This window comes from Trichoplusia ni (assembly GCF_003590095.1).
Source record: "Trichoplusia ni isolate ovarian cell line Hi5 chromosome 17 unlocalized genomic scaffold, tn1 tig00001913_group16, whole genome shotgun sequence".
Classification (NCBI taxonomy): domain Eukaryota; kingdom Metazoa; phylum Arthropoda; class Insecta; order Lepidoptera; family Noctuidae; genus Trichoplusia; species Trichoplusia ni.
The window spans coordinates 12,777-31,931 of record NW_020799761.1 but is presented as its reverse complement, the minus strand read 5'-3'; the positions used below and the strand labels follow the sequence as shown (position 1 = coordinate 31,931).

Below are 19,155 nucleotides of genomic sequence, written 5' to 3'. Positions count from 1 at the left end.
TAACGAATGTGGTTTAAACGTTCAAATATCTATGAAATTTTAAATTTGTGAAAAATGTTACATTTTCTTCTAAGTTATTTGTCTCAGCGACAATAATCGATCGAAACTTATAATTGAAATGAAAATTTACTCGATTCAAACACTCATGTGTACATCACTAGGGACAAAGACAACAAAAGCAATATTTCCATCTGTCACATTATCTTTTTCACAAAATGGCTGAACTATAAAGACGTGTATTACATTTTCGAGTTATTGTCGTCATAATGGAGCCTAAAAACGAATATTATTCCAACAAAAGCAATTGTAAGACAACATTTTCGATCGCAGACGTGTTGATTTGCGGAGATAAATCTTCATCTGTGTGTATAAGCGACGGGTTTTTCTTCGGTGACCGTGTGTGGATTTCCCCTAGTGCTTTTCCCTTGAAGACTTTTGTGAACTTAACAGATCGCAGCGGACACTTCCACAAGCCTTCTCCAGATTTTGTTAAGGACCTAAGAGTTTCAACAATGTGCGCGTGAGTTAAAATGCCGAATCTGTGATTTTAGTTAAAGTGTATAGAAAATAAAAGTGTATAAAGAATATAAAAAAATGAATTTATCTACTAATTGGCGCGACAGGCGCACTGTTTTTAAACCCCCACACAACTTTTCGATTGTAAACTACAGTACAGAAACCAAAAGAGACTTCCAAGCTACGTTTGGCGACGAGTTATTTCTGAATAACCTTCATTTGATTCCGGATCCGTTAAAGAAAAACTTAGCGGACACAATCATTACCGAGGATAAAATGGCGCCTAAATCTAAAGAAACCCCCATTGGCGTGGAAACCAACGCAAACATGCTAAACCAACCAGACTACTCCCGACTATCGGGCATCACAAACTTTTTTCTGGCGTAATGAACGTAATTACAAACGCAATGTTTAGTAAACGTAAACAGTCTGATTTTGGTGAGGAAAATGGCGGGCAGATGGCGGTACCGCCGCTATGGCATGGCGCCAAAGCTTCAGATGAAAATAAAATTTTACAGGATGAAAATTGCTCAAATGATATGGGCGGCGAGCTTTTAGTATCAGACATGACTGACTGCCGAAAGGCAGTTGCTCACTGCCAGAGTAAAATCGAGCAAGTACGCCTTCTACTAGGCACCCACAGTCAACCTGTACCATGCAACTTTAGAAGGAGGCGTCCCAAAAAGGTTTTTGTTGAAGCCGGTTCTGTAGAAGATTGTTTTGAAGATGCCTTCTCTCCGGAAGACTTTGAAAACATTGCCAATGATTCCTATCTTCAATACTCCAGCCCCGTATGTTACCATGACCATGTTTTCCATGAAGTTGAAGCTCCCAAAGTCAAAGTTGAGACTGCCAGAATGCCAGAGCCAGTAGCTGAACCTACTCCGGTCTGCGAGACCACTGAAATTGTTAAAAATGTACCTGAAACTGAAACTATTGATAGTAATGTAAATACAGACACAAAACAAGAATTAGTTGCTTCATGTGAAGACAAAATTAGTAAGTTGAAAGCACTTTTAGAGAGGAGAAAGAAAACTACCCCCATTGAACCACCTCCGGTTAGCGTAGCAGAAATTAAAGAACCAGAAAAACTGAAAAATAAAGTAAAGGACAAACGCTTTAAGAACCCCAACCGCACTTGCGGTAAGCGTTTAAAGTCAAGAATGAAGAAGAACATCCAAGATGATCTGCTGTTCGCAAATGACATCCATACTGAAGACCTGTCAAGCGTAGACAATTCTCCGTCAGTCTGTAACTTGGAGAAATACATTACTAAACCTCTTAGTACCGCAACAAACACTGTTAAAGAGTACTTTGATGAAGTGTCTGGCCGTTTCCACTCTTCGGTCACAGACAGTGACAACGATTCCTTCCAAATTGTGTTCAACGACATTCCTAAGCGGAGACGCTCCTCAGACTGTGAGTCCGAAGACTCATTTATCGTCTTCGAGGACTCACCGGACAGCTGTTACACTTCCAACGATGTTTTCGGAGATACAAGCGATGAGGAAGACTACAGTGACTCTGATGTCAGCGATTCGGGATGTGAGAATACGGTCTTCAACCTGCCATCTTGCTTGTCTAAGAGCATCTGTAACTTAGCAGATGACAGCTTGTACGTTGACCGTAGTGAAGATGAAGTGGACTGTGCTAAAGTGACGGATGTGTGTGATATCATTGCTGTAGAGACCGAGGAGGTTGCGGAGAAGACTGGACTGCTTCTAGATGAACGGAAGAAGCGCTTGAGAAAAGATCTGCCACCAAAGAGGGTAAGTTTGTTATAGTAATTGTAATCCTGTTTTCAGATGCAAAGATTTTGTTTATGTAGGTAGGTGTTATTATTGTTTGTTTGAAAAATGTCTTTTAATTAACTATACAAGTTAAATTCGTGCTTATTATCGCGTTTGATACGTTTATGAGTGACCAATTGTAAACATATCGCAAAAAAAACATAAAGTTGAAGACAAAGGTATTTTTATTCATTGCAACCGGAATCGAACCGCAAGTCGCGCGGTATGGTCATTAAAGTGACCTTACCACTCTGCTATCAGCTCATTTACTGTATTACTAAACTATTTACTTACGACATAAACTTGTTTACAATAACATAAGGTAATTAAAACAGGCGCCATATTTGTCTTTACCTCGCATTAGTGTTGTAGATAACTAGATATCGCGCTAGTGACGTGACGTTTAACTAATCAATTCACAAGCCTTATATCAGTTCTTTAAAGATGATGAAATTTTGCAAATATATTGTTTTATTTTTTTATCTTTGTTAGAATACTTACTATAATACTTATATAGGTTTTCCTGACATAAAGATTCTTTAGATTCCTAACGTTATCTTTAACCGCTTTCCTCGTAAATTATAATATTCTGGTGTGATGGTGGCCTTCCTGTTCTTTGTTGTGCACCAGGTGCAGGTTCAATCTCCACGCTGGCAAAACTAATGTGACTATATTATCTTAATTATTCTAAGACACAACTGACTAATTGAAAGAAAACATCGTGAGGAAACTTCGATTTCAATTACTGGATATTACCCTCAGTGACCTAGCGTTGTAATGCAATGTTCAAACCTTCTCTCTATGCATAAGGTCTTTATGGCCAGCTGTGCCACATGTATACACTGGTATTATTATACCCAAAAGTAGATGATCAAAATCCGAAATCAATACTAGCGAATTCGCCTCATCTACTCTTGCTGTTTACTGTACTTTGTCCGTGTTACAAAGATCGACAAATATTTGTTACATTCACGAAAAAGTCTGAACAAAGTATATCGTAAGTCATTCTATACTGCAGTGACTACTAACGCTACACTGATAACGCAATTTGCATAAGATAAGGAATTAATAACAGAATTGTTGAGGCATTTTATCGTAATATCGATAACGATGTTCATTAAAATTACCTAAGTACTCAAATATGAATAAAACCTGTTTGTAGTGAAATAGGTATTATTTTATCGTATGGTTGATGTAAAACCTGGTGGCCGTACTAACCTACCGTGATCACCGACCAAGGGTTTGAATTTGTTCATTGTATCGTCAAGTCTTATTACAATAAGATAATGTTTCGCTTCGCAGCGCTTTCTGTTTATCAAATCACTAAGATACCTATTGTATTGTACTAGAATTTGATCTTTCTTTCTTCTTCAAGCGACGCACTAGGGAAATCCTGGTGTCGCAAGTCACATGCATAAGAAACATGGAAAGGGTTTGTTTTTAAACGACTCTGGACTTAAGGAATCTAATCCTTATGTCGCGGTGTGTTTCACAAACATTTAATTCACGTGCACAAAGATATTTTTTTTAAGTTCAAAGTAGTACGTGCCGAGTCGCAGTAACGCCATTACACAAGTCCAAGAACTGTTTACAAGGGTATTTATCAACGTTTACGTCATAATGTGGTTTGTAGGTAATGTCATTTGTACATAGATTATGGCGAAACGTTGTCAGATAAACGATACATGAACAAAATAGGCCTACACTTCAATTGATGCAGCAATGGTATGCTAGCTCTCTCTCTCTTTTTGACGTGGAACTGTAGGTGTTGAAGAGAGATGCCGTTATACGCCCTTTTTCTTCCTCTCTCGTATTCTCAAATTCATTTTTCCCACTCTAACATTCGTATTTACATTATGAAACTACAGTTTACAGTCATGTCACAGTATCATCTACCTCAGACAGAGGTTTAAAACTGACTCCAATTAACCATTTATGATGTAAAAGTGATTGAAGACCCTCAATGAGCTCATAACTTTTGTTTTGTTGTTATAATATAAATGTGATTAATGGGATGTATTATACTAAATGACTAATCAAAATGTTGACAGTGCCGACCTTTGTCCTGTACCACGAAACACAGCGACAGTCATCTAATTATAACTTTTGAAATACTCAAGCCTTGTCGCTTGGTATTTTCTTGAAACTCAGTAGAGGTTCAATGTTTATATTTTTATCTGGTATCACTGGCCTAAGTTTTATAATCTCAAGGGAGTCGCATTGATCACTGTGTATTTATGTATTGTTTCCCTGAAAATCGTATTATAGAGGCAAAGAGCACAGCTATGGAATTTCGCATCTTTCATAGTCCGATGTATTATATAAAACCGAGGAGGGATTAATGTTCCTTACCCTCGACGAGGGTGGAAGTCATTAGCTTGTAGAAGTAGGCAAAAATACAAGTTCTTTTTGTAACAGCAGTCGTCAACCACAGGTTAAACTAAGTCGTAGCATGTTGCAGCACGTTATAATAATCAATTCAACCTCTATTCAACTTTAATTGATTGGTCAGATCACGCCACAAGCACGTGGACGAATATGAATGTTGTTAACAACAGGTTACTAGCCTCGATATCACCTCTATTAGATAATAATGCGCGGGCCTCAAGACAGGTACAATTTTTTTGACCTGATTTGAAAATTTACTTATTGGGGCTTATAGCCGTCTAAAAAAATCGGTCAAGTGCTAATTGGATATGATCACAAAGGGTTCTGGACAAATATTAATAAAATATCTATAAAAACTAAAAGAATATAATGTTTGTTGTATGAGAACCTTTTTGATATTTATTTTACTCAGTTTTTTTAGTATTGATTGTTAAATAGACAAAAAAAATGACTGAAAATTTTAACTATGTAACTATCACGGTTATATGAAATGTTTGTTATCTATTTTGATTTCAAAACAACAACATAGCTAGCATTATTTGTTATACGTATACAAATTTTAATATGTGACTCAACGGCTATCTCTAATTATCAAAATATTACATCAAAACAATCGTGGGAATTCTCAAGAAATTGATGACTATAGAGTCTCAAGCAAACGGCTGATTCAACCGCCTTAGCACTTACGTATACCAACACAGAATAATAAACATGAATTTCCGTACAACATATACAAGGCCGTGTGTGTTTGCAATACTAAGGTATTTACAAACGACCTTTAATAGTAGAACTTGCTATAGTGCAAGCGAAAGAGCGCTTCGCATGTATATAATATAACTCCGTCTCACTTCCTCAAAAGCTACATTATAGTCTGAGTTCAGTACTTACAGACAGCTATTATTTTATATTTACGCATTAAGGTTGAAAATTGCTAAACATTTGTCCCTATATTGTTACAACGTAATACGTTTTATTTTATTGTCCGATGTTTATTTTGATAAACAATCTTAATACGGTTTGTATTTAATACAATGACACAAATTTTACGTTATGAATATTGCGTTGATGTACAACCTGCTATCAGAGTTTCAAACTGATGGTTTCTGGCGAGACAAACTATTAAAAAAGACAACATGGAGTGTCCTCGATGACTGAATATTCTGCGGTTTATATAGCATATTCTAGACAAAATCACGTCACGGGTATGTCGAAAAAGAATACGATACTTAACTAAAGATTTGATTTTTTCTTTTCCAGTACTTAAACTAACGGGTTTTAGTAAAGGCATACCAAGATTCTATACCATTTTTCACGCCTGACGCAAAAGTTTGATATGTCTGGCCGTCTATGGCATCATAGCCCCCGAACGGATGAAACGATTTCAATTCAGTTGTTTTGTATTGAAGGTAAATTATGTACGAGTGTTTTTAATCATGTTACACAGGTGGGGGTTAAGGCTTAATTCGTTAATTCGTTTTTTTATTTTATTTGATCTTGTTAATTAGTTATTCCAATGCATTTTTTAATCTGTTTCATTAAGATCCAGTGTATTAATCCAAATCAATGCAATGTAGTCAAGAGTTGATGAGTCATATAATTGACTGAAGACAAAGACCATCTCAGATCTAAAGTCCTTTGTCTAGCAATGAGAAATTTAAACAAAAGCAAACATGATACAATTGTAATTTTATTTATGAAAGTTAAACGAAAGTTTTCATGTGAATTTTATTTAATTAATTTATGTTCGGGGTTAAAGAATTGTTTTCTCGCTCTGTTTCGCGTCTTTTTTCATAATTAAAAAAAAAACTACCAGTTTTACAGGTTTTTTTTCTTTTGTATGTTGGTGTTGACTCCCAGTCCCACTAACAGCTAAACACCAGAATGTTAGAACTAGTGTCGATTCAACACCACACATTCAGAGTCAGCTAAACTGCCTTGCTATCACGATTCATAAGGTACAGCCTGGTGACAGACAGACAGACAGCCTTGGTAAGGAACCATATAAAAAGTTTCATTTAAGTCGGATGGCGATTGTAGGACTTTAATAGAGAATAAAAACATTTTGCACGTAATATGGTAATTGCGGAAATATGGATTAAACAGCATTTTGAGTTTTAGACTCGAATCGCCATCATAAACGATAAGATAAGTATTGATTATTATAAATCCATTCTTGTTTGTTGCTTTTCATTGAGTATCGGTATTGCCATATTGGAAAATAATAGAACAAAGAACAATGGGATCTAAACAGTCCCTCCGAATGACGTTAGTGTAGCCTTTATGAAGGTACTTATGAATCTATTGTGCGCGTTTACGAAGATAGTTTTATGAGCTATGGTTTACTGAAATGGCTCTGGTTGTTAGAAATGGGAGGATATCTTTGTATATACAACCTTATAATTGTCTTTTCATGCTCCGTTATGAAGATTTTTGTCGGGATTATCCTGAGATCTCCAACCGTCTGACACCAGGGTGTAGTCTCGTGAACTGTGATAGCAAGACAGATTAAATATCCTTAGTTCTTGTGTTCCTGTTGTTGCTATAACATAAATAATGAGAATAAACATCGAGGTTAAGCAACGGGGTTAGCAACATTACAACAACTAGTAAAATTGTTATATTTTCCTGTCAATAAGGATAGTACCAAGGTCACTACCTAAGTGACATACTTTATTCTTCTCGGCAGTTTAAAAGTATAAATCTTAAACTACAAAAACTTACACGTCTCAGTTTAAAATGCCATTTGACTTTACCGGGCATCGAACTGAAAGTTAGCTCTCTATGAAACCGGTATCCTTTCACTTGTGCTATTTATAAGAACTAGCCCATATACTAGTCGTTTCTAAAAGATGCTAGCTGTTGCTCTTGGCTTCGCCTTCCTTTGTTTCAGTTATAACTGAATAACATTCCCCCTTTGAGCAAGATTGGGAAGCCTAGTGTTGAATGTGCTACCTTCATGCCATCGAAATCAGTCCAGCCATTAAGGCTTGAAGAGGTAACAAACATACACGCATACAAACACACTCGAATACTTTTGTATGCATAATATAAATGTGATAAACTAGCAGCTGTGGTCCGCTGTTTCTCTCGTCTGACATTGCAAAGATTGTAATACAATATTACTTCCAGTGTAACGATCGTGCGAATTTTTGGCAGTACGCACCAATGTCTTCAAATTCATGTGCTTATTACAAAGTAAATATGACTAACGGAAAACAAAAATGGTTAAAGGGTGTGTTGAACTCCGCCAGCGAGGCCTACGGGCGCAAAAACTCTGACACCAGGTTATACATCAACCATACAATAAAACCCCTATTTGTGAAACATTAAAATGATATCAAAATTACAAAATAACTGATACAAATGTATGAAATTATTCTTATGCAAAGACACTTCACTATTGGGCAAGCAGTTCCCATGAAATTGTGCAACAAACGGACAAGTCATGATAAAACGATACGTGGTCAAATGCCATTCGTTCCTTTATGATTTAAATGTGCAATATATTATGTAATAGAGGAAATAATTATTAATATTGATATGTGTATAATACAAAAACAATATGAGAGGGCAAGATAGACATAGATAGATTAACTCAGTCAGTTTTAGGAGAATACTAGCCTGGAAGAGTCCCACTGTTGGGCTAGGGAACATAAAGAAAAGGATGATAAAAAATGACTGTTTTATACACAATTTACAGAACTCAACAAAAGCCTTGTTTTTAATGAATTTGTTTTTTTAATGATTCGCTTGTCTTGAAATCTAGACTAACAATCACAATCACACCTAGGTCAGTGCTAATGTGAGAGCGTTGTATGTCTTTTTTATATGGGTATCAGAGATTAAGCTGCTTTCAATGTGACTTTACAAACCCTTGAAAAAAATCTCAGGTACCAGTTTCCTCACGATGTTTCCTTCACCATTATCAACAAGTGATTATTACTGGGTAACACAAACACGAATTCGAAAAGACGTTTGTATGTGCCGATAATCAAACCTACGACCAATGATTTGGCAGTTTAACAGTTGTTATATAGGTTGTATAGGTGTTAAGATAATGTAGGATTGTCTGATGGATCTTACCTACAAAATTGTTCACCTTTGAAGGATGAATTGGCTCAGGACAGATATGCGCCAGTTTCTTTGTTTTACGTCTGCTTTTGTTTATTGTTTAAACAAGTCTTGTTTGACGCTATTGTATGCAAGTTGCTGGTGGCAACCTAATTACCAAAACTTCTGCGGTTGCGGTCAACCGTTGTTCAGGCGGCAAAACCAATCCTAAAACGAAACTATGATAGACGGTTCAAACCTTTACAACAATGACTTTTTTTTAATTCATGTGCGTGTCACAAAGAATTTATCACTTGCGTATATAACCGTGATAGAAAACAATGCGAGGAAACCAGCGCAACTGAAAATGCTTCAAGGGTGTGTTGCGCCACGTCAGAGGTCTACGGGTGGTTTACACTGTGGTTGTACATCAATCATACGATAAGAAAATAGATGAAGTCATTCTACTGGTTCTTCAACACACAATTATTGCGCGGTTGAAAGTTTTATACATACAATAATAATTAAAATTCTCGGGTGCCCCAGTCACTAAAACTACCAATTACAACCAATCCATATCAGTCTTGGCACTAAGATTGGATTCAAGCCAAGCCATTGTATACATATTGAACACAATTCTTATTCGTCCGAAGATTGTCGGAGTTGGACGACGATGCCCGAAGGTTCCTGATAAGAGTCGGTAAATGACCTATTATATTAAATGTTAATTGGTTGCTATGTGCGTTTTAATTGTGTTTCTCTGGGTAGTTTAGCTCCTTTGTTTATAAGTGCTGGGTATTTATTGGTATACTGATTATTTTAATTGATTTTTTGCGGTATAACTATTGGAAGTAATTTTCCAGTTTATTTATGCCTTGACCAACGGATTTGCTACCCTATTCGTATCTTTCAAGGGTATGTAGGGAAGTCTATAATTATTTAAGTTTTATGCTGAAACACGATAAATATTATTCAAATTGGTTGCTTTGTAGCTGTGATAGTCAAGCAGAACAGACATATCTGTGCAATATTTGATTCTTTATAATATCTTGATAAATATTTGAGTTTAATAAGATGTAAGTTCTTACTCTTTAGACAATTTTTGTTGACACGCCTTCAAGGAAAACTTCGTAAGGAAAGATCCAAATATGGAATATAAAGTCGTCAGCAGTGAGCTAGCGTAACCTTATGTATATGGGATGACCCTCTGCCTAGTAGACAGTACATTCTTTTAGAACAGTAATAAAACAAATAATGAAGTCACTAAAGTACTCGAGAAAAAGAAAGATTTATAAGCCTGCGATCTTCTGGAAAAGATAAAGAGAAAAATACCTCTAGATCCTAATAAAATACGCGATAAATACTAGTTTTGTTTTAATACAAGTAAAAAAAAAGAGTTCAATGTCGCGATGTTACTACCCAATATTTTAATTCAAGAACGAATGATAATAAATTGAACGTCCCGGCGTCTACACAATAAATTACAAAAATAAACCTTATTACAATGTGGTAAAGTCGTTGTTGAAGTTTGATTTATACTTATAATGTGTGGAAGATTGTAATACAAAAATAGCTACAGCTGTATTGATTGAATCTGCGCAGTACCAGTCGAGGAAAAGAAAAATATAATGTGAAAGTCAAAAATGTAGTGTAACGAAAGTGATAGGTCTAATATGAAATACTGAGTCTCGATAGTATAATTAATATCTTGTCTAGGAAAGAAAAAAGTAGTTTTGGATCCTCCCTCGGTATATGCTTATTTTGATGAGCTGATGAACCATACCAACATTTTTTGTTTTTATGATAAATCAAATGAAAATAAGACATTTTTGACCTTGTTTCTGTTACAATTTGTGAATGTGACAAAGAGGCCTTTCGCTGTCTCGCTTTTACTCTCTCCCCCAGAACGGACAATGAGATGAAAAAGGTTATTTTGCCCAAAAAAAAAAAACAACCGTGTTAGGTCTTCAAAGAGTTCCAAAAATCTTATCATGTCTTTACAAAATGTTATATTGTTATTATTCAAGGAGTTGAAATTTGTTTCCCTTGTTCAGGTATTTTAATTGACATTAAAGTGAGAACTAAACGCTATTTAATGATGTCTTTTAGTCCATGAATTAGCTGTCGTTGAGGTTAAAAAAATGTTCCTAATATGTTGGGGAGGACAAAAAAAAATATATACCTTATATATCAAAGCCACAGTTACTTATTCAAGAGATGCCTTAAGTTAGTGAATGATTTCGCATCGATAAGGGACTTTGATTGTAGAGGATTCGATTCTGGGATCCTGCTACCGGATTTTTGCCGCCGAACCGGCACCCCATCACAGGTTGCAGCAGTGGCTGTTACGGGTGATTAGATACAATTTACAAATGCACACGGACGTACAAATAATAACTATGGGTAGCTTGTAACTGACACAGGACACAAGTGTCCAAGTTAGCCCCCCTGCCTTGAAGCATGACTTGTAGAAACGAAGCCACGTCAGCTGTAGCAAGCTATCTCGCTCCCACAAAACAACAGTCCTACTAATCGGTCATAGTACAAGCAATGAACATTAAAACCACGTTAGCTCACCTTGTATCATATTTTTTTGTCAACAATAACAGTACAATTTACACAACATTAAAACTTATTACTAAGATACGATGACTGGCAAACGTTCTATTAAGGTTTCAATGCCCTCTGCTTACACGACTTTCAGCTCGAAGTCTATTAGTCATGATGTTAGTAAATATGACGTAGCGACGCGTCATCGTACGGACATTGGGTTCCTTTTGAGTCATGGTTTTCGTCATCATTGTCCGCGGGATGAAATGAGAACAAGATTATCCTCCAAATATTGTTGAATATTTTTTAGTCGAATCATTCCTGAAATTAAAGTCAAGATGCTTACGCGATGTGAAAGACAAATATTATTCATCATCATTCCCCTGCCTTTGTACCAATTTTTTACGTGGGGTCGGCGTAACATGTCTTCTTCTTCCATACTTTTCTATTTGACGTCTTCTCACAAGAAACACTCTTTGCAGTAAAATCTCTGTCAGAGTATAGATGACTGACTTGATGATTCAAGACTTGATGATTCAAATGCATACCACCTTGAAAAATATTGTAATTACTAGGTTACTTAAACACATCATTCCTTAATTATTCATATGGTTACTATGTACATACAAACTGATCTTAGACTATTAACTGCCTGTAGGCCTCTGCTGTGGCCTAACAAACCCTTGTCAAATTCACAGGTGGGTTTCTCACCGCGATCTTTTTCTTCACTGTTGTGTGATAACTTTGTATTATGTATATGAATAGCTAGTAGATGTCTCGGACTGGATGCGAAAGGCGGAGCACCAAGTTTTGTAGTAAAGAGAGTAGTAGGGCCATATCCAGTAATGGACCTCGATAGTCGAAATGAAACTCATTGACGCATATACAAATTCAACAAAACATTGCTGCGAATGCATGTGACACAGTTTGAATACAAGTTTATTTGTAACAAACATTATTATCAAATACTCTTCTGCGATGACGATGAATGGATATAAAGATATAAACAACGCGTTAATTTAACACTAAATGACGAAGCCGGAAGATGAGAAGCAGTGACACAGAGTCAGTTAAAAATAAACGATAGTACCTTGATTCAGAGATGCTGGCAATGACAAATCGAGTTTTAAAGAGTAACCATTTATTTATGTACCGGATGTACTGAATATTCTGATCATTTTTGGGCGACTTCCTCAGTAAGGAATAAAATCCTTGTGCCGCTTGTGTAAAAAATCACGTGCACAACGACGACCCAGAACAAGGTTTCGTGGACCACACAAATGCTTGTCCTACGAGGGAATCGAACCTGCGATACGCAGGCGCTTTGGGTTTGGCGTGCGATTTCGTGTCGGCTTCCAGTCAAACCGACAGCTAAACACCTCTTTCACAATACTGATGTTAGTTGATCTCTAATGAATTTTTATTTTCCTTCAGATAAGTTACTAAAATATTTGTCATATAAACTCGATTCTTCGATTATATTAATTGTGACATGATATCACGATTTAACATATTTTGCGCAGAATTATGTCATCATGACACACCTTTATTCCAATTAACGTTGGCTTAAATATTTTCGTATTAGACACGCGCATAAAGGGTTTCGTACCATACCTCTTAATATGTCAAGGTCAAATACGTGTCAACTTGTAACCTTGATGGCTCCAAGCAAATAGTCTAAAAGGAAAATCAAATTTGCAAAAAGGTTATCCATTAAATTTACGACAAACTTTGATTCTTTGTTGTTGTAGCGTCAATAAAAAAAAAACATCGTCTCTAAGACATTCTAACTATCACTGTCCTTAGGAATACAGACTGGTGATTGATAAACGTTCGGATAGTTGAGTCTTAAAATGGTCCCCGTTTTACCCCTTGGTAACCCGAAACATTTCTGAATGATTTGGCTTCCATAATATACCAATCACATTTCTAGTCCTTTTGCCAATAACCAAAATGTTATTATTTACCTAAAACCAGTCAGAATTTTAAAATGAATTATTATTATTACATACACTTTTGCCCATTCATGACGACCATTCAATACACATCTTCTAAGGTTTAATTACCCATGTATATATATCTTAACCTTAGAAGAATGTTATACATTCCGATGGTACTCAATCACGTGGGATGCTTTCGTCCCACGGTTGGTCCATCGTAATTTATATTGGGTTAATTACGTCACTCAAGCGTCAGATTCGTGAATGAAAATAGACTGCGCAGTGAATCGCGAACGTGTAACACATGGGTTTATAGCCTTAATTGGTGTTGGCGAGATGCGCTTTCGTTTCATTCAGGTGCCTCTTACGAGTTTGCTCGTATTAACAAGGTTTCGTAGTATTTTCTGGGATAGCAAGCGGTAAATTTTCGTATGTAGTTAGCTATAAGCTAGTGACATTTGGTAAAATGAAACTATTCTGTTAGTGGATTGGTCACAGTAGACAGATTGACTATAAGGATAGCCGAGTGGTAGAGGTCACCACGCCATAGTTACGGCGTGACTTGTCGCGGGTTCGATCCCCGTGTAAGACGAGCATTTTTTGTGAACCACGAATGATTTCTGGGTTATTGTGTAGTTGACGTTGAATCCTTAAAAACTGGTGTTTAGAAATTATACAAATCTCGTGGGAGATCAGCTTGTTTATTTCCGATTTTCGTGTTGCCTGCCCCAAAAAATAAATAGGTTCTCCTTCGTAGACTTTTTCCCAAGCAGTATTGAGGTCGCCTTCCATCGGTACCAGATTCTACTTGATACCGAATTTTACATGGAGAACTGTCTGAAATTTTAAAGTTATTAGTTTTAATAATTAGCCAATCACAGCTAATTTTTTTCTTCTTTCTGCCCAGCAGAGGGGCATTTTAAGGTATATTTAACTAATGACTCCATACAGTCCTAGGTCCAATTCATCACAAACATGTTTACACACATATTCGTTGAACCAATTTGTTTATTAAGATCTTATTCTTGTTATTAATTAGTAAAAGAAGGAATGTTATACAAATATAAAGCATAACAATGAAGTTTTTGCCGTGCCAAGAACGCAAGACGAAAATAAGACTTGTTTTAATAGTCTTTGATACACATTCATCGTGTGGACATCAGCGAGTGCGATTGTTCGGTCTATTAAATAACTGTGCTTTTTTCGATGGATTCCGAAAATCTTATTACGGTTGAAAGTGATATCGACGAGAAAGTTTCTGTTAAAGATCATGTGAGTTTTACAATTTCGGGTATATTAATCTTACTGAACCAGCTTTGTTCTTTTTTTGTTGGTTGATGGTTAACCTGCTCGTAGACCTCTGATGTGGCGCAACACGCCCTCCAAAAATGTTTGGTTTCCTCACGATGTTTTTCTTTACCATTTTGGGCTATTGATAATTATTTTGCGATACGCCAAGAATTCATAGACGTTAGTGCGTGCTGAGATTCGAACCTTTGACTTGGCAGACGATGAAAACCGTTATACAACTAGCTAATTTTTCTGTGCAATATTTAGCATTGAATAGATGTCTTCATTAGTCGTTGTGCGATGTAATGGAAAGATTTTATCTCTCGGTGCGAGTCCTACCCCGCAATGATGTGCCGGTACCTTGACAGCTTTGTAAATCATCAATTTAATTCTTGTGTCGTGAGGGTTTTTACGAACAAGTCACATGCACAAAGACACCCAGGCTCGGAACAAGTATTCGTGGATCACGCTAATGCTTGTCCTACGCGACGATCTAACCTGCATAGTTTGGTGTGGTGACCTAATACCTCTTATCTATCCGTGCAGTCAGTATCTACTCCGCTTTGAGTAAATCTTCAATCATCTAAAGTTGCTCTATTTTGTCCAACAGGTCCAGTTCTCGGAGAAGCCCCCTAAGGTCCACGTGATGCGGGTCTGGACCTTCGCGGCCCGCCAAGCCAGGGCCGGCCACTGGGAGAGATACACCCTGGATAGGAACAGATTCAAGAGACGGTATGTATTGATAACTATTGAATGTTACACGATGTATTCGCGTGGATGGCAGGCGGACTTGCGGGAGATAAATAGCACGCAAATGTTCGAATTGTGTCAATGAAAGCGGAGTTATTTGTACCATCTAATGTATAAAATTCTCGTGTCACGATGTACGTAATTGAATTGCTCTGAAACGGCTTGACCGATGGTTATTAAATTTTGGGTACATATTCACTGGGTCTGATCGGACAACATATATTTGTCAAACCCCATTTTTTTCCTAGAAGTCATTTGTATGGCATAACCACGTTTGCTGGGATAGCTAGTTATCTATAAAAATGACAAAAGGTATATTTCTTGTTATTGTGACATCAGAAATACATCATTTATGATTATTTCAATGGTTTTTACATTCATACAGCGAAGTCTTTGTAAAAGTGTGCCATTTAACTCTTTGGGGTACGAAAGCCATAGAAATGGAAAAAACAGAGTTTTGCAACTGCTAAGATTAAAATTGCTTGAGTAAACACTGGTGCTCAGCTACAGCCGGTTAAACTGGAAGCCGACCCCAACATACTTGATAAAAGGCTAAAACGTAAATCTGTCTTCAATATATCTAAACAATTCTTCCTCACATTCCAGGATCGATGACGTGGAGGTAGCTGTCTCCTGGGTCCTGAAGCCGCAGCATCGCTCTCGCATCATGTTCCAACGGTTCATGCCCTGGTGGAACGCCCAGAGGAGAAAGGAACTTGCCGAAAAGAAGGAACGAGAAGAGAACTTGAAAGAGGAACGACTAAAGGCTGAAGCGGAGCTAAAGGCAGAGGAGGAAAAGAAAGAAGTAGAGAGCCAGGCAGAAGTAGAAAGAACAGCAGAGGAAAACAAAGAAGAAACAGATTCAAAAGACGCAGTTGGAGTTCTAGACAATGAACAGTTAAAAACCTCCAAAAGTGATGTAGAGGTAAATCCAAAAAATGTACATCCAGACAATGGTCACACACAAACAGACAGTTTTAAAGATACAGACAAAGATGATGGTCAAAATAAACAGGATGATACGGAATTTTCAAAAAGTTTGTCTAATAATATTGTAGATAACACTGTTACCAAGTTAGTCGCGAATAGCGCTTTGGACACTTGACAGTCTTGCGTTATAAGGAATTGGGTTTGAAATGGCTAGGAAATTCAAAAACTTACAAAAAAAGGTGATTTTTTTTATTATAGTAAGCAATTTTCAAGTTATATGCATTGAAAACCGACTTCAAGAGCTAGAAGGAATATTATTTTTCTAAAGTTTGGATGTAAGAAATGAGGATTTGGTATTTTTATTATGATCCCTTAAAAAAAAAGAAGTGATGATTTCATATCGTGCAAAATATATGGTCAATATAAAATGCCTTATTTTGAAGTCGGTCTAAAAACAAATTATATTTATCTATGAGACACGTTATAATTAGAATATATTATATTTTATTCTTTGATCTAAAGCTTTTAAAGCAGTTATTGAAGGTCTGCCATCACGCCTTAAAGTAATATTAGAGTTGTGGGAAAGAGACAGCATATTACAGAGCGTATAGTGCCATCTCTTTTCCACAATCAATGATATTACTTTCAGGGACTTAGTATTTCTTTTATTTATTTGACAATTAAATAATTCCATAGTTTAAGTATAAGAAGCGTGTCTTGCTATGACCCGCTATTACTGCTTAAATTATGATTTATTCACAAAATAAATTCTATATTTTTAATGCAAAAATCTATTATAATCTTTTTTAATGTTTACGCGATTTATACATTGAATTAAGAGTCGAGTGGACGAAAAAACAAAGCCTTGCTATGTTGGTGTCGGCTTCCAGTCTCACCGACAGCTGAGCCCCGTATGTTACCTCGCGACTGTCTATCTGACAACACAACACATGTTACTGTAACACAGTATCACATAGTAAGACTGCATCACAACTGTAATGACATAACGACTGACAAATATCAACTTTTACCTATTATTCAGTAAATATTTTATCAGATAAACAGTCGCTCTGTAATATTGTGTTTTCAGCTGTTGTTAAGATGTTAATATAAAATATAAATTACACTCAGCGTATTTTAAACCCAATTTTATCGATAAACTTAACTTAAGAACATAATTATGTAACTGTCAAGTGCCTAATCACAAAAAGAGACTGAAATTTTCCACTAAATACCTATTTGCGACTAAACGGTTACTACAAATTAGTTTAAAATTATCTTAAGACTATTATGCACATACTCACATAATTTAGATTTTTATAAATTAGTTAGTTTTCCGACAGACTTCTTATCGTATGGTTGATGTACAACCTGGTGTCAGAGTGTAACCCGCCCGTAGTCCTCTGACGTGACGCAACACACTTTTGAACTTCGCTAAGCACAATGGCTTGTCAAATGCATGTGCCTTTTACAAAGTAATTATCGCTTGCTTAAAACGGTGTGTAATAACATCGTAAGGCGCGACACAGCTGAGAATGTTTCAAGGGTTGTGTTGCGTCACGTCAGAGGACTACGGGCGGGTTACACTCTGACACCAGGTTGTACATCAACCATACGATAAGAAGAATTACATGTGTTCAAAATCAAACTACCTTTTGCTCTCAGCTCAGGCTGAATGGAAGTCAAAAATCTGTATCAAATTTCATCAAAATTTGTTTAGCGTTTTAAGCGTGGAAAGATAACAAACATGCATAGTACTTGCTGAATTTCGCCTTAATATTATAAGTGGGATTGTTGCATTGAACAACTGTCGGAAAATTAAAATTATGTCACCCAAAACAGACCACATTTGTTTGTATATTTCACATAAAATGTATATAAGATGGTAATATATGAACATTGTATGATATCTGTATAAAGTATGTAAATTTGTGTATTTATTACATTTTTATTTTATAATACACTCCGTCGTTATGAAATACATAGACTTTCACACAATTATGATTTTCATTGAGTTTCTATATTCTATACATTTTAGTTGAGGTTTTTGAATTTAACGCCAATGTTAGATTTAAATATATTTTCTATAACTGGTTTTTATTTTAGTTTTTTTTTTAAATGCCTGTGTCTTGATAACTATAGTGAGTTTAACTTACCTCTGCACGCGGCGCCATCTGTGGGTAACCCTTGTAACTATACAGTGACGTTGTGTACTAACACAGCTTTCATTTGTGTGTCACTGTCACACTAATTGAAGCTGCCATAATAAACAGTCGATTTCAATCGCACGCACACATAGCGCCGCGCAAAGATGTCTTAAAACTGAATTCTGAAAAGGCGTTGGATAATTTTATAACTAAAAGTTATGAAAGAACTGATAGTTTTTTTATTTGAATAAAAAGTCCAAAATTGAATTTACTTTATTTTCATACATAAAGTATAATTTGTTAAATAAAGATGAATACTTTATAGAGTAAATATAAATATTATTTCTCTATTGGCATAGCCATAAAAAAATATGATTGAATTAAATTTTATACCCTTATTTGTGACCCAAGTCTTGCAGGGTAGAAGGGATATCGATGCAAACATATAAAATTACTAAAATTAAGTTTTTAATACAATTAGAGAAAACAAGTTTTGATAGTAACTATCGTGAGACCGATTCATTATTAAATGATGCAACGGTTTACTCACGCGTATGTATCGGGATTGCCCGTCTAGTTTCGGACCCAACCGGAGTCTTTAATCATGGGCTGACGCGGCGGCAATCCCGATAAATACGCGTGAGTAAGCCGTTGTATCATTTAATAAGAAATTAATATTGAAAATGAAGAAAAAGAAACTGCATTACACAGTTGTTGCTCATGTATTGAGAGCAAGGTATAATTATTAATATTGGCACCCAAATTTCTGTTAAACTTTACAAGAGATTGATCGCGCCTAGTTTC

The 19,155-nt window shown here is 36.1% G+C and overlaps 1 pseudogene; it reads left to right on the top strand.

Moving 5' to 3' along the window:
* The first annotated feature begins 187 nt into the window (after positions 1-187).
* Positions 188-18,297, top strand: LOC113506475 (annotated as a pseudogene).
* Positions 18,298-19,155: the final 858 nt, after the last annotated feature.